General features: G+C 36.2%; 1 protein-coding gene across 13 annotated transcripts in view; it reads left to right on the top strand.

Annotated features, from left to right (window-relative positions):
• Window positions 1-5,161: 5,161 nt before the first annotated feature.
• Window positions 5,162-14,362, top strand: part of Shaw (Shaker cognate w) — an 85,088-nt gene continuing 75,887 nt past the window's right edge. For all 13 annotated transcript variants that reach the window (XR_011161940.1, XR_011161946.1, XR_011161943.1 and 10 more), the window contains exon 1: window positions 5,162-5,541. The gene's annotated coding sequence lies outside the window, so the exon portion shown is untranslated. The remainder of the gene's footprint in view (window positions 5,542-14,362) is intronic.

Consider the following 14,362-nt stretch of genomic DNA (forward strand, 5'->3'; position numbering starts at 1 on the left):
AATATTTTTATAGACGACAATCAACAATACAAAACACATTTTTTCTTGATAAAGAAAACTGATTGTTTTCTATCGTTTTCATCTGATTTCTTTCTGCTTCTCTGGTCCGTTTCTAATTTAGAACCGAATTTATTCTTCTCTTCCTCTTCTTTTAATTTTACAAACTGACAGTTCCTTTGTGATATTTTTTTTATATGTTGGCAATACAAATGTTGGTCATTCTGACGACAGTGTCGTGTTTGACAATAGACATAGGCGTACGCGCTTAGAAGAGGGGCGCGAAAAACATTTATTGTATTATTTATTGAATTAATTGAAGAAAGAAAAAACTGTGTATTTTAACAAATATGTAAAAATAAACAAATAGAAAAAATGTTGGAAATGATGCCAATATTGAACCCTTCTGAAATGATTTAAAACACTGGTCAGCATGGAAGAGGAGAGAAAGGATAGTGAAACAGATGGGTGGGGAATAGAAAGAAGAATGTTATTTTTATACGTTTTTAGATTTTTGGGATTGTAATTATTATTTTTTTTTTGTTGATAAAGCTGCATGCAGGAATCTGAAAGCCCGTAGGGCAAATAAAGCATTACTTACTTACTTACTTACTTACACTGGTCAGCAATTCAGGGGCCACATTTGCTATAGGATCTTCAATTATTGCTTGTTGTAGTTCTTGTAAATTTACTACCGCCGGTAGCGCCACCTATCGGTCATACTAGTTTCACTCGTGTTTTGAGGATTGCGGCACATTCAAGTACGTCACCAACGCCTACTGCGATGGGACAATCATTTATAATGACCTGTACATAAACCACTCAAAAAACTCCAGACATTTTTGTCATTTCGAGTTTCTCAAAAATGATATAATTAATGATAATCTTTTGAAATTTGTGTCGGTAATAGGATGATTAGGTCCTATGTACAGCCAATTAAAATATTAGGTGGTTAGTACTAAACTAAAAAATTTACATATAAAATTGCAAATGACAGCAAATGTCACGAGAGTTTTCTGAATAAGTTATACATAAATGGTTTAACATAATGTGGTTATTTTCTTTCCCCATATTGTATTAATTTAGTTTCTATATGTCCAAATAATAATTTTGAAAATATCAATTTAAAATGTTAATCGATGGAACGCATGATATTACGAGTAGATTAGAGTGAAAAGGACCTTAAGCGCATTCAAGTATCAGTAGCTACCATACAGATTTTTTTCTCTACGCCTGTTCAAATATTTAAATACATATATTGACGTTCCCTTGAATAATTACTTTTATAAAATGAATTCGTAATGAAACCGTCTAAGAAATTATTTCATCTAAGGTAGTAAAAGTTTCTTTACAAACAACGCTCTTAAAATATGAATAAAATATGTGTTTCCAAGATTTCAATGTTGTGATTAGGTATTTATTTTATAATTTTCTCTTTCTTCACACTCGTGGGAAAAGGAAAGTTGTTTTTCAATCGAAAAGTGCACTTTTCGTCGTAACTGATACAAATGATTTTTGTGCGTGTCATTGACCAAAACATTTTTTTTAAATCAGTACCTTGAAAACTGGAACATGCAGGTTTGCAATTTAAAATCGAGCACTCCTGTTGGAGTGAAATTTTCTTGTCGCATTTCCCACGTGCATTAATTTTCGTACATTTTTCTTCGCTTTTCTCGTCTGCAACTCGTGCTTATTATGACAGGAACTTTCTTACATCTGACATCTACATAGGTTTTTTTCTTATTTTTGATTTCAACAAACAAATTGTGTACCATTTAATTCCAAAAATATTTTTGAAAAATTGGAAGAAACTACTGTTTCTATAAACTTTTTGTTTTCAATTTTCTCAGAAACATACTGTCTTTCAAAAATATCTCAATTATTGGCTTTCTTTCATCATATTTTTTTTCTGTTTATGGTCTTCTTCTCATATTCCTCTATCTCGATGGAGAAAACGGTTTCTTTTAGTTGTTTTATTTTCTCTTCTATTTCTCCTTAATAAATCTACGTCCATCTTCAAAATTGAAATGTATTTTTCTTAAATTAAAAAGAGTCCCGTTTATAACATATTGTTTTTTTATTTTGCACAATATATCGAGTGTTCCTTTAATATTCTGGTAGCATTATCTATAGAAATATGTTCTGTTTGTCAAGTCATGTCGTCGTTTGAACTTCCGAGTAGTAAAGGTAGAGTAGAACTGTCATATTTTGACATTTGCGTTCAGAGAGGTTTGCTGTTTGTTAGTTTTCTATAAACATTTCAAAAATATATTCTTTTCAGCACTCATTTACGTTGTTAGTTGACTTTACGTGTAAAATGCTGTTTACATTAGAGCAGAAAACATTTTTGATTAAAAGTTATTTTCGCAATATGTAGTTTGAAAATGAAGGGTTCATGGATCCACTCCATACAAAACTGTTTAGAAGAGTTTACCGCCGAATTTCCCAATAATATTGTTGACCGGAAAACCTTCAAAGACAACCTGAGCCGGTGTGAATTGTAATTATGTTACTTTTTTATCATAATTCGTGTCGTGCTGTTGTTTTGTAGTGAGGTTATGTTGTATCTTAATGCTGCGACATCCGTTTTTCAAAGCAAAAGATTTCCATAGGTGATGCTACCAGAACATTAAATGAACACCCCATACATAATAATAATATAATAATAATAAGTTTATTCGTGCGAAGATACAGCGTATTTGGATACGTCAAACAACTAGATTTAACTAAAAGAAAATTCAGCTAAAAAAAATTCAACTAAGCATAATAATATAAGTACATCAAATTATAATTAATAAGAAGTAAAAGAGCAGAAAAGAAAGCAAAGAAAAATTATTGATTACTTAAACAAATGTCGCTCCAACTAATCAGGCATTCGGCTTTGTCTCGTGCCTGAAACCTAGTTGTCACGCTGTAAAATACACCTACCGTACCCTAATGTAAATAATTATTATGTTGCTCGTAATATTTACCTTGTCTTTTTATTACAAAAAAAAATTTTCAATAAACTATTTCAATGATTTTTACTACCTTCTTTTTTTCTTCCACCATATTTCATTGCTTTGTATAAGTTTTATTATCTTAAGTATGTAATGCTAACAATTATAAAAAATATTTTATAAAGTCCATTGTTCCATCTATGTAGGTAATTTCATAACTCTCTCCCTCCATATGTTTTGTAATCATATTTAATCGCTTTATCCTTTGATCAAAAACTTATCAGCTAGACTAATGTTCAAGTTAGAAAATAGATAATTTTTTTTTTGAAAAAGTCCTATTTAGGCAATCTCAGAAATCAGTGTTTACTCCAGATCTTTCGTTTTATTAAATAAAACTAAATAAGAAACCACTTAAACAAAAAAAAGTGTTTATCTTCAAGCGGTCGAAAATTGCGTCTTTCTGTATCTCCATAGAGACGGTAGAAGTGTCATTTTTTTTTCTGAGCGGAGTAGAATTACTTCAAGTCCTAAGAGTAGAAGTGTCCCACAGGCGGCTCGACCGGGTCAAATGTAAGGTCATTTAAAGTATTTGTCACGATTTATTTATGAATTACAACTATCAATTACACGGAATATTTAATAAATAAATTATCCTCATTGTGGGACTTGTGAGCGTGTCCATGGATGTCAGATCAGATGTCAAACAAATATCAAAAATACCGCAAGATTGCCCTTCAGTGTTAATAGGTAAACAGTTGTAAGTTGTAATCGTTTGCGAATTTTTTTGTGATCCGCTTGAAGATAAAATGGTATATATCATTCAAAATAGAAGCTCTTTTTGTGCTTCGCCCAGTTGTCGACATCAACTGCGTTTCGGTCTTCAATCTCTGAGCTTAGCACAAAAAGAGACACTTCTACTCTTAATGATATATTACAATATTTTAAAAATTCTTACAAAAGTTCTCCACTACGTCATCCTTACCAACTATTTATTTTTTATGCATTCACAAGATTTGGACAAAGCGGACACACAAAACTGATTGTTGTAATTTTCTTGACACTTTCTTCTACAACTAACTTATCATTTTGGTAATTGTTCACTTTTACTATGTACTTCTGGAATTTTCGCGTTTTTTCTGGCTAGACAGCCTCAAGACGTCCTCCTACATCGTTTCCCACCAGTCAAACCTTGTGCAAATGAAAATTTTCTTTACCCTTTAATTATACTAAGACTTGGCGCGACCTTGACGCGACCTTGAAACAAAACAAGAGAGAAAAAAAAGGCATTTGCACAAGGTTTGAATGGATCTAGAAGGACGCCCTGAGGCTGTCTAGCCAGAAAAAACGCGAAAATTCCAAAAGTAGTTAAAGTGAACAATTACCATCAATCCATCATTTTATGCCTACGTTCAAAATATTAAAAAATAATAAAATTCCTTGAGAGCGATTGATTAGAAAATTATTATTTTTAGCAAACATCTCAAGAACGAGAGGTCGTAAAGCATTCAGTGTTTAGACGAAGAAACCCAAATAATTTATACAAATTTAAAATTAGACGTAAAATATAGATTTGATTTTCGACGGACGCAAACAAAACAAACACCTCTTCGTCGAGGAATTGGAAAAAGTGAGCGTCCCTCAAAAGCGTAAGCTCCCTTTCCGACAATATTTGGCACGAGACATTAATTCCCAAGTTCTTTGTCCGTCCGACACACAAACTAGTTTAACTTTGTTAAATTTGAGAGTGGCGATAGCTCCTTGAATAGACTGATATGTCATACATGATATTAGTTTCCCTGAAAGTTCGTCGTGTACGCATTCAGCGCCGAACTTGACTTTATTGACCACCATTACATCGGCAAAGTTCCATAATTTCCCCCAAGACAATAAAAAATGGTTGAAAATGAAGAGCAGCAGTGCCATTCAGTTTACGATCGAGCATGTCGTCGGTTCACCTTTTCAGGTGGCGCAAAAGGAGCCTCCGCCGCTCGCGAGTATCGATCTCGGAGCGATTTTTCCGCCGCCCCCTTAATATCGACCGCCGCACTCGACGAACATTCCTATCGATCACCTCAATATTTGTACACCAGTTATATCGGACATCAAAGCAAACGCGAGTCGGTGGCATTCGTTTCACGCAACCTGAAAACCTGAAAGGGGGTGGCGTCTGCATGCGTCAAAATTACCCCCCCACCGCCACCCCTCTCCCAAAACGCCGCCGCACCGCTCTCAGTGTATTCCAGATCGGCGGCGAGGATCGTTCACCGCCGACGACGCGAAAACCAGCGAGGACGCGCTGAAGACCGACTTTCGCCCGGAGCCCCCGGCGGAGGCGGCGGCGGCGGAGGCGACCGTGCCCCCAGTGTCGAGCGGTGGTGTTTTCGACGTCGCGAAACCGCAAACCTCCGACGTTTCGCTCCTGAAAATAATCGATAGGGCAGTTTGTTAAGTTTCCAGCCGATATACGGGGTTGTACGAGTGAGGGTGCGATTTTTCCGCCTCGAAACTTTCATTACCCCCCTGAAATGTCGCTGGAATGTCAACTGTGAAAAAATGCACCACCGCCACTGACAGATCGGAAAAGCACAACACGAAGAAGCGCAAGGTAAGGACGAGCCGATAATTTATGATAAAAAGCGCCACCGATCCGGCAGGGGTTGTTTTTCTTCGGCCGCCGGGGCCGGCGTAAATCAAAATCGGTGCGTTTGCACCCGGGGGTGGGCGATCCGCAAATAAAAAATAACGATGCATGCAGATTCGCCGCCTCCTCTTCTCTAACGGTTTCGTCGTGTTTATTCCGGTGGCGGCGCTGATTAAATACGCCTACTGCGAAAATTGAAAATTTCGGCGGTGGCCATGTTGGCCGATTGACAGGTGAGAAAAATCGATTAAAACGTCGAGCGGAGGATCGCAATTTTGAATTGTTTCCGTCATGATCTGAACGGGGGCTCCCCATGTTTATTTCATGGGGCATCGAAGAACTTCTCGTCAATCACCAACGATACAACCGACAGTCCTCGATCGTTCTGTTTTCCGAATAAATTCTCTTATTTATAAAGATATCGATCTGATATTCGCCATTCTCCACTTTATGGACGCTAACAGAACTGAGGACTATCTAAGTTTTATATGCAGGTTGGTCAATTTACGACTTCTTTTATCTCCAAAAACAACCATATTGTCTTCCCTTTATGGATTACGATCGATATGGTTCCTCGCGGATAAACACCCAACCTCACAATTTTCCACATCTCTCCACAAATCACAAACTTGCAAACTATTCACGTTTTGCTAACGCTCACCGTTCCATTGCTCCTCAATTCAATAACAAACTGCAATTGCAACTTTTTCTTTTCTTTCACCACTTTCAGAACACTCAAAGTTAGAAACCAAAAACATTAAAAAAAAATCTTGCATCAGCAATATTACGCTGTCTGCTGCAGTATTGTTTGGCACTAAGTACAAGTCATTATTCAAGGTGCATTCTTAATGCATTGTGTTACGTTACAGATGTATGCAATCTGACATGCAAGGATGTATATGTAATTGGAGTAATAAATCAAGATATTTTTATCAGTTATCACGCAGGTTGTCATATTTTTGAAAACTGACACAAACGGCGAAATTATTTTATTAGAGGGTTTTAAAAGTGATTCACACTGTACTAGTTTCAATCCAATAGAGACAAGCCATTTCCATTTGGAAATGCAGAGCTCCAGCTGCAATAAATCGCGAATGATTTCATTATTGTACATTTTTCACCTGTGATATTCAAATGAGAATGAACTCGTACAACTGAAATGGAAATTTGATTCTTTCACCACCACTTTTTTCGTTGGACAGTAATTACAAATGTGCATTTTGTAAAATTAGTTTTTGTCTTCGTTTTCTGAGATACAAATGTGCATTTTGTAAAATTAGTTTTTGTCTTCGTTTTCTGAGATACATAACCAGAAAAGTGGTACATATATAACTAAATATAAAATATAAACTTTCCCGGTTATATACCTAACTTGACATCTGTCAAAGATAACCTCAAAATTTACAATAAATCAATGTTTTTTTAGACTTTGCCTAAACGAACACTAAAAATGTCATTTAATATTCGTGCGCTGTCAGTTTTCAGGTTTTCGGCCTCTTTTGCAGCACTTGGCTGACGCCTCGTCCTTCAAATTTCGGCCTCATACCTGAAAAGTGATCTGACACCGCTACTCATATGAAAATCGTACGACACTCATTAATGACCAATAGAAAAATTAGTTCACGAGCCATAACCATGGCAACAAAAAAATTTCTTGGAAATTTTTTGTAGGTAGACCAACCTAACTGTGATTAACTGATTAATAAGTGGAAATTTTTTCAGCCAATCAAAATCATTTATTTTGTTGTTGTCTTGGTTATGGCTCGTGAACTAATTTTTCTATTGGTCTTTAATGAGTGTCGTACGATTTAAAAATTTATAATTGAAGAAGCATAATGTCCGTGTCGTTGCGATTTTCTTACCGAATATGCCCTCGTGCATTGATTAATATCCGGAAATTTTATTCTCATGCATTTCCAAAACGTAATTAGCCCTCGTGTTCCACTCGGGCTAATTAATACGTTTTCACGTTTTAGAAATGAATTCGAAAAAATTTCCGGAAATAATCAATGCACTAGGGATATTATAAGTGAAAATAACTATTTTAGATTAATTTCACTCATCTCACAAGTGATATAGAAATTTAATTCAGTCTTCTTCTTTAATTCTTTACCTGATTTTTCTCATCATATTTTCAAATTCGTTTTCTATATTTTGGGTAATCTTCTCTAAGCAAAACTGTTATATTTTACTGTCATTTTACGAGTGAGATAGAAATTTAAATCTCTGCTTTTCTTTAATTCTTTCCTTAATTTGTCTCATCGTATTGTCAAATTAAATATTTTATAATCTGGGTAATCTTCTCTAAGAAAAGCTTTCATATTTTAAACTTAAGTTAGTCTAACTCATTTCACGAGTGATATAGAGAATTCACTCGTTCACCATTTTACGTCTTTCATTCATGTGTTAAGTTTAAGTTCATGATTTTTTTCAAATTTTACAAATTACTTTACTATTCAAATAAACAGATCATACACGTGTTGTAACTCCAATAAGTGAGATAGAAGTGCGATTTTTTCACTCAACTGTTTAGCCTAAATGGTTCCTGATTTAACATTCAAGTCAATCTAACACATGCCATGAAACAGAAATCTCACTTTAGTCCAGACAAATTCTTTCAAATTTTATACAGCGTGATCAACAATGACTGAGTCTGTTGGCAATGAAACAATTGAAAAATATTGGTGTTTTTCTGTTTCGTAATTGGCACTGACCGGATGTTTTAACTTGACACGACATTTAAAAAATAAATAGGTTATGTCGGGTATGTTTATCCTATTACAAAAATGACCCTTTGATGGTAAACGTCAAATTCGCCTGTCAACTCTGTCAAAGCTGACAACCGGAAATGCGTTTACATTACAGTGGTATAGTTTTCCCATTTATAATTTGGTTTTATGGCAGTGCAATTGTAATTATTAGGGGCTGGGGTTGCGGTTTTGGCAATAGACTTGAAGATATTGTAGCCTACTCCGACAACAGACAACGGACCTTCTTTACAGTCCTAGGATTTACGGCGGTAGTTGCCTATTGTCGGGGTATTTAACTCCCTGACAACAGGGCTGGTAGTAAAACCAAATTATAAATGGGAAAACTATACCAAAATCATTCAAATTTTCATTGTTACCAACAGATTCAGTCATTCTTGATCACGTTGTATCTCCAAGAGTCTAACGCATCTTACGCTTGAGACAGAAATCAGAGTTTCTCATGATTCTGTTTCTTTCGTCCACTTGTTCCAGTTAAAGCCACTTTTTCAATTGGATAACTGTCAGAACACATTAAAAAAAAATTCTATAAATAACATATTCATTAGGATCTAATTCATTTAACAATTGAGATACAAATCTGATTCTTTCAACGAGATTTTTATTTTTATGTTATGAAATACAGAGCGCCCAGAAATGTGGTAGCAACTTTTACACAAAGTGTCACAAGATGGCACTTTCGAAAAGCCAATTTATTCAACCTTGCAACATTCAATTTTTTAATTTTTTCGAAAGAATATGTTAAGGAGGTTTTCCGAACAATTTTTACCCCCGTTTTGTGCACTAAAATTTGTCGAGATGTTGCTCGAAGGGTTCAGTTATGCATTGAGCATAATGGTGGTCAGTTTGAACATTTTCAATAAAATTTAAATTTGAATGTTTTACGTTTGACAATTCTTGACATTTATTTATCTCAATTTAGATAGCGGCGTTGCCATGCATAAAAAAGGTCTCTGTAAAAAAGTGTCATCTTGCGGAACCAATCGAAAAACTTGCTACCACATTTCTGGGCGCTCTGTAGTATATTACACTATAAGTGATGAAAGTGCCTGATTTTTCAACGAGCAATACATGATCTACTCTCGAGCGCCAGCGAGTGAGGATAGTAAATTGTGAGTGGAAAAATCACACTTTGATCACGAATTGTGTATACTATTTTTTCCAACATCGTTTATGAAAAAGTGTCTCAATTTTAAATTTCTTTATAATTATTTTACTCCCTATTTTTTGAATTTTCCGGATCTGGAGTTTCAGTTAATGCAAGTAACAGTGTTTTCAATTTTAATATTAATAAGTAGGTAGTAGATTGTTAATGTAGTGGATTGTTAAATAAATTTTCCTCACTAGTGAGTTTATTTTCTCCATTTTCCTCACTAGTGATGCAAACGCCTACTTTCCTCACTAAATTGAGTGATGAAAGTATCATTTTCATAATCGATGTTGGAAAAATACATTTTTGGGTCTACCTCTTTTCTAATTTGATTAATTCATATCAAACAAAACCTTTCTTATTTTAATTTGAAAGGAATCTTTTCATCTCACGAATGAGATAGAAATTTGCTTCTTTCCCGTCTTTGTCTCGTCGGACTGCACTTCCAAACAGTTTTCTTACGTGTTGATTAATAATTTCTAAACAAATTACCTCATGTTTAAAACTTAAATGAACCTGATTCATCTCAGGATTGAGATAGCGTCTCCACTTTTTCATCATTTTGTTTACCTCACAAATTTGCTACCTTCAAGCGTACGATTTTTTTATCTACTTTTACAAATTACAGTCTCCACCACATAAATAGATCTTTCAAGATATTACATTCCTGTGGCTATAACTCACCGAACGAGTGAGATCGAACCCTGATTCTTTCCCGCAGCATTCTCGCACCAAGCTTGTATCTTTCATACTTAGATTAATATTAGAAATAGAGACCAGAACTATTCTATTTCTTCTACTAGACTGCTCCTTTGAGGCGTCAGAAACATCAAGAAACTTGACACACAAATGCAACTAACAAGTGAGACAGAAATCCAATTTTCACCTAAAACTTTTTGCCTCTTTTACATTCTTCTCATATATTTTAATTAAAGTTCTAGTGCTTTCGAAATTAATATTCTAGCAAGTCATTTTATTACTTACGTCCAAACGTTTCCTCTAACTCTGTGGGAATTTTATAACTTTGTAAAATAACAGTTGATTCAAAATGATTGATTTGACAATTTTTAAAATTGCGCGACTATGAACTGTCAAAGAAATGTCAACTCTATTCTACCCACACAGTTGCCACATAAATTTTCGTACATAGTTGCCATATTGATTCACAATCATTTTGAATCACTCAATATATTATAAGAGTTTCATCACATTTGGAACGCATGCAACCCAACATACACCGATGCATATTTAATTGTCGCAATCAATCATGCACATGCACAATTGTCCCATGTTGCTCAAACGACGAAACGATTTTCTTAGGTGTCTTAAGAGCGCTTCACATCGCACTCGCCCCATCGAGTAGTACCAAGCAATTTCCATCCGAAAAAGCGCCGCTCCAGTGGTAATAAATCACGCATTATTAACACAAAGCGAATAAACACATTTGGACGCAACGACTTCATGTTCATCTTTTCCGTTTGTGTTTATCAGAAAACAGTGCTTTTAATACCGAACCAGGCGGCATTATCTGGCGAGGAAAAATGAACACGTCCGATATTTATGAAAGCTATTTTCTCAGCATGAGCACTTCCGCACACCGTTATTCAGAGGGGCATCCCCAAGTGTGGGGCACGCTTCCGCCATTTTAAAATTCACTGGCAGGATCGACACACAAAGCTCCAGATTCGTTTCGGCTGATCACCTGTGAAATACACGAGGCCCTCTTGTCATCCCTTAACTTGATTTCTCACGGACAACCCCAATCTATTGTCGGAGAAGGTAGGACATTTCCCGGCGCCCTAAGCCCTCTTCTAGTTGTTGGATTTGGGGTTTGCGGCGATATTTAGTGTCGCGTCAGCTCACCGGAAGAATCAGGGCCGGATTCGGTCATGTGGAAAATTTTCGCAGTTATGCAACCACGCACGCATCCGCGTATAATCAGTTGTATGAATCTGTGCGATTGGTTGCGTCCAATAACGGCGATTAGATTGTCGTCGGTGAGCGCTTTTAATATCGGAACTGATTGAAAGGCCACAAATGAAAAATCATTCCGGATTGTGAGCTTTTATTAAAAAAAAAAAAATTAATCAGGTCGTGAAATTTCGTATTCGAATGGATTGAAACAATCCGAATAAATCAGATTCGTCGCCGAAATAATTTATGGCGCGTAATGGAAGAGTCCTGTTAGGGCACAAGACGCGATTTTTTCCCATCGAGTGATTTACAGGTTCTGCAGCTCTTTCGTGTGGCGCAATTAGATAAACGCAAACCCTCCCTAATGGGATAATATTTTAAAGAGACGCCTCGAAGCACGTGAAAATGTTCACCGCACGCTCCGGTCAATCGCCAGAACCGAAAGTGGACGTTTTTCCGGGGAATATCCTCCGGCGGGGTTTTCCCGTTGACGCGCTTTCCGTCCGGTGCATCGTGCATGCAATAACTCGCCCCTTGCAGTTTTATTTTTGGTGCACCGGAAATGCACCGTGGAATTGGTCGGATACCGAGGAGGACGTCTGGGTTTTATTGCGTTGGTCGGGTTCGTTTTGTGCGAGACTGATGTAATTCGTAATAAGAATTTGCGCGAAACGGAATAATCAACAAATGGGAATTAGAGCGATTTGCTCACGGCGCTCGCTTTTTTCCACGGGTACTTAATATTGCAAGAAGTTGCGACAAACATTCGGATTATTCGCGAAGGAATGTCCTTAATTGAGAATCTACAAAAGAAAAAAGAAACGGAAAGGTGCACGGTAAAAATTTACATTGTTTAATGAGAGGGAGGCTATTTGAACAATGTTAAGCTGGGAGGATTTATTTTGAGGAGATAACGGTGTAAAGTCGAGAATTTATTGAAACACAAAGGTGAAAAAAATATCTACGTTTTATTCGCGAGATTAGGTAGACACATTTAAATTTCAAATTCGAAAGCGTTTGCTTAGATAAGAAAATTGAACTTGAATGTACAGTTTTTGATTACAGAAACGGAGATGAGAGAGACAGATTTTTATGGCACTCGTGGGATCAGTTGCCACATTTCGAATATGTTGCTATGAAGAATTTCTATTTCCAAACAAACTGTTATTTAACGAAGTTACAAAACTCCCACACTTCTCGACGAAACGGTTGGATCAAAGCCATAAAGTGACTCGCTAGAATATTAATTTTGGAAGTGCTTAGAACTTTAATTAAAATTAATTTCAAAGAATGTATAAGAGGCAAAAATCTTTCATGTGGCTTTAAAATAACAGTTGAATAGAAGAAATAAAATGATGAATTAATGTTTGGGTCTTCCCTTCTAAAATTAATCTAAATTTAAAAGATAGGCATAAGATTGATGTGAAAAAGAATCAGACATCGAATGTAATATCTTGACGAATTTGTTTATGTAATGATATTTGCAAAAATTGAAGAGATCTTAGGCTTGAATATCGCATTTTGAAAATTTTATTTGTCGGGATTAAAATAAAAATAAAATAAAATTTATTAAAGCATAGTAAAAGAAAGAGAAATGTTCATTTCGTTGCTTATTAAAATGATTAAGTAATAGTTATTTGTATCACAAAGCCAGAAACTGTCATTTTGCAAGTGCGAGCACAGTGGTTCGAGGCGTCAGCCGAGCACCTACCTAAATCAAACCTGTGTAGGAGAAAACTGACGAAAATTTTCTTGTTTAAAAAATTTTCCAATATTTTTATTTAGTAAATACAAATTGGCATCGAAAGCGTATCCACAGAAACCGAGAAGGTCATCGATAAAAAAAGATACATAAATGAATGTCAAAGTTCAATTTTGGGAGTCATTCTTATTTCCCACAATTTACAACAATGCTTTCTTCATTTCTTTGATCGGCAAAAACTTCATTGTTACTTCTTGGATGTCTCGACTTTTTCATATAATCCCGTCGTCCTAATTACCGTTTTAATAAAGTCAGTTTCGAGCCGCACTCGTGGGAGTGCCGCATCAAAACCTGATAAATTCATGAATCACATTTATCGACTCGATCGCCGCTTAATAAGTCAATATCAATTTAAATAAAAAATAATTACCACGTGACGAACTGTCTCTCCTCCCTCCATTGCTGCCCTTCTCGCACTTTTCAGTGGGAAATTTCGCAACGATTATCTAAAAAAAAAAACAACAACGTCACCCACAACTGCCGGAACATCGCGAAAATTCCGGATCCCGCGAAAATCCGGAGCTAAGCGCGATTAGCTCCGCCAAGACGCTCCCTTAATCGAATTACTAACATTCGCGTTAACCGATCCGACCGAGAAAGAAATCTTCCAGACGCGGGGGCGGCGCGGCCGCCCTGTGCGATTCGTACCTGCCGTCGTCGCCGTCTCCACGAAAAATATTATTTTCGATTCCGCCAAGAAATATTAAACCGAAATTTAATAACGCCGAGAGAATAGAACGCCGACATCGATCCGCCGTGTAAAATTATGATGTACACTGTGAAGTTTATGTAATGTCGCAGCCGCCGCTGGCTGCACCCCCGGACGCATCTTCGACGAACAAATGACGCACGTTGGGGAAGAACGGTCACGACAAGTAAACAACACGAAGGACGTGTATTGAGTCGGTTTTTGTTGACATCCTTTTATCACGATGTGATGGAAATGGCAAAATTTCAATTTTACAGGATCAAATGGCCATCTCTTTGGCTTCGCGGGTCGACAGTGTCGTCACTGCAAATGCAAGGATCTTATGAATGTTTCTGAAGCAGGAACAATTTTTATGACCTTGAAAGAAGGATATGGATGAAGGAAATAAAGAAAGATAAAAATAAAAACATACATATAAGAAACAATTTAAGTTTAGTAATTTATTTTCTCCACGACTATTAAAGAATGAATGCATTTGGATA

The sequence above is a fragment of the Tenebrio molitor genome, chromosome 9 (assembly GCF_963966145.1).
Source record: "Tenebrio molitor chromosome 9, icTenMoli1.1, whole genome shotgun sequence".
Classification (NCBI taxonomy): Eukaryota; Metazoa; Arthropoda; class Insecta; order Coleoptera; family Tenebrionidae; genus Tenebrio; species Tenebrio molitor.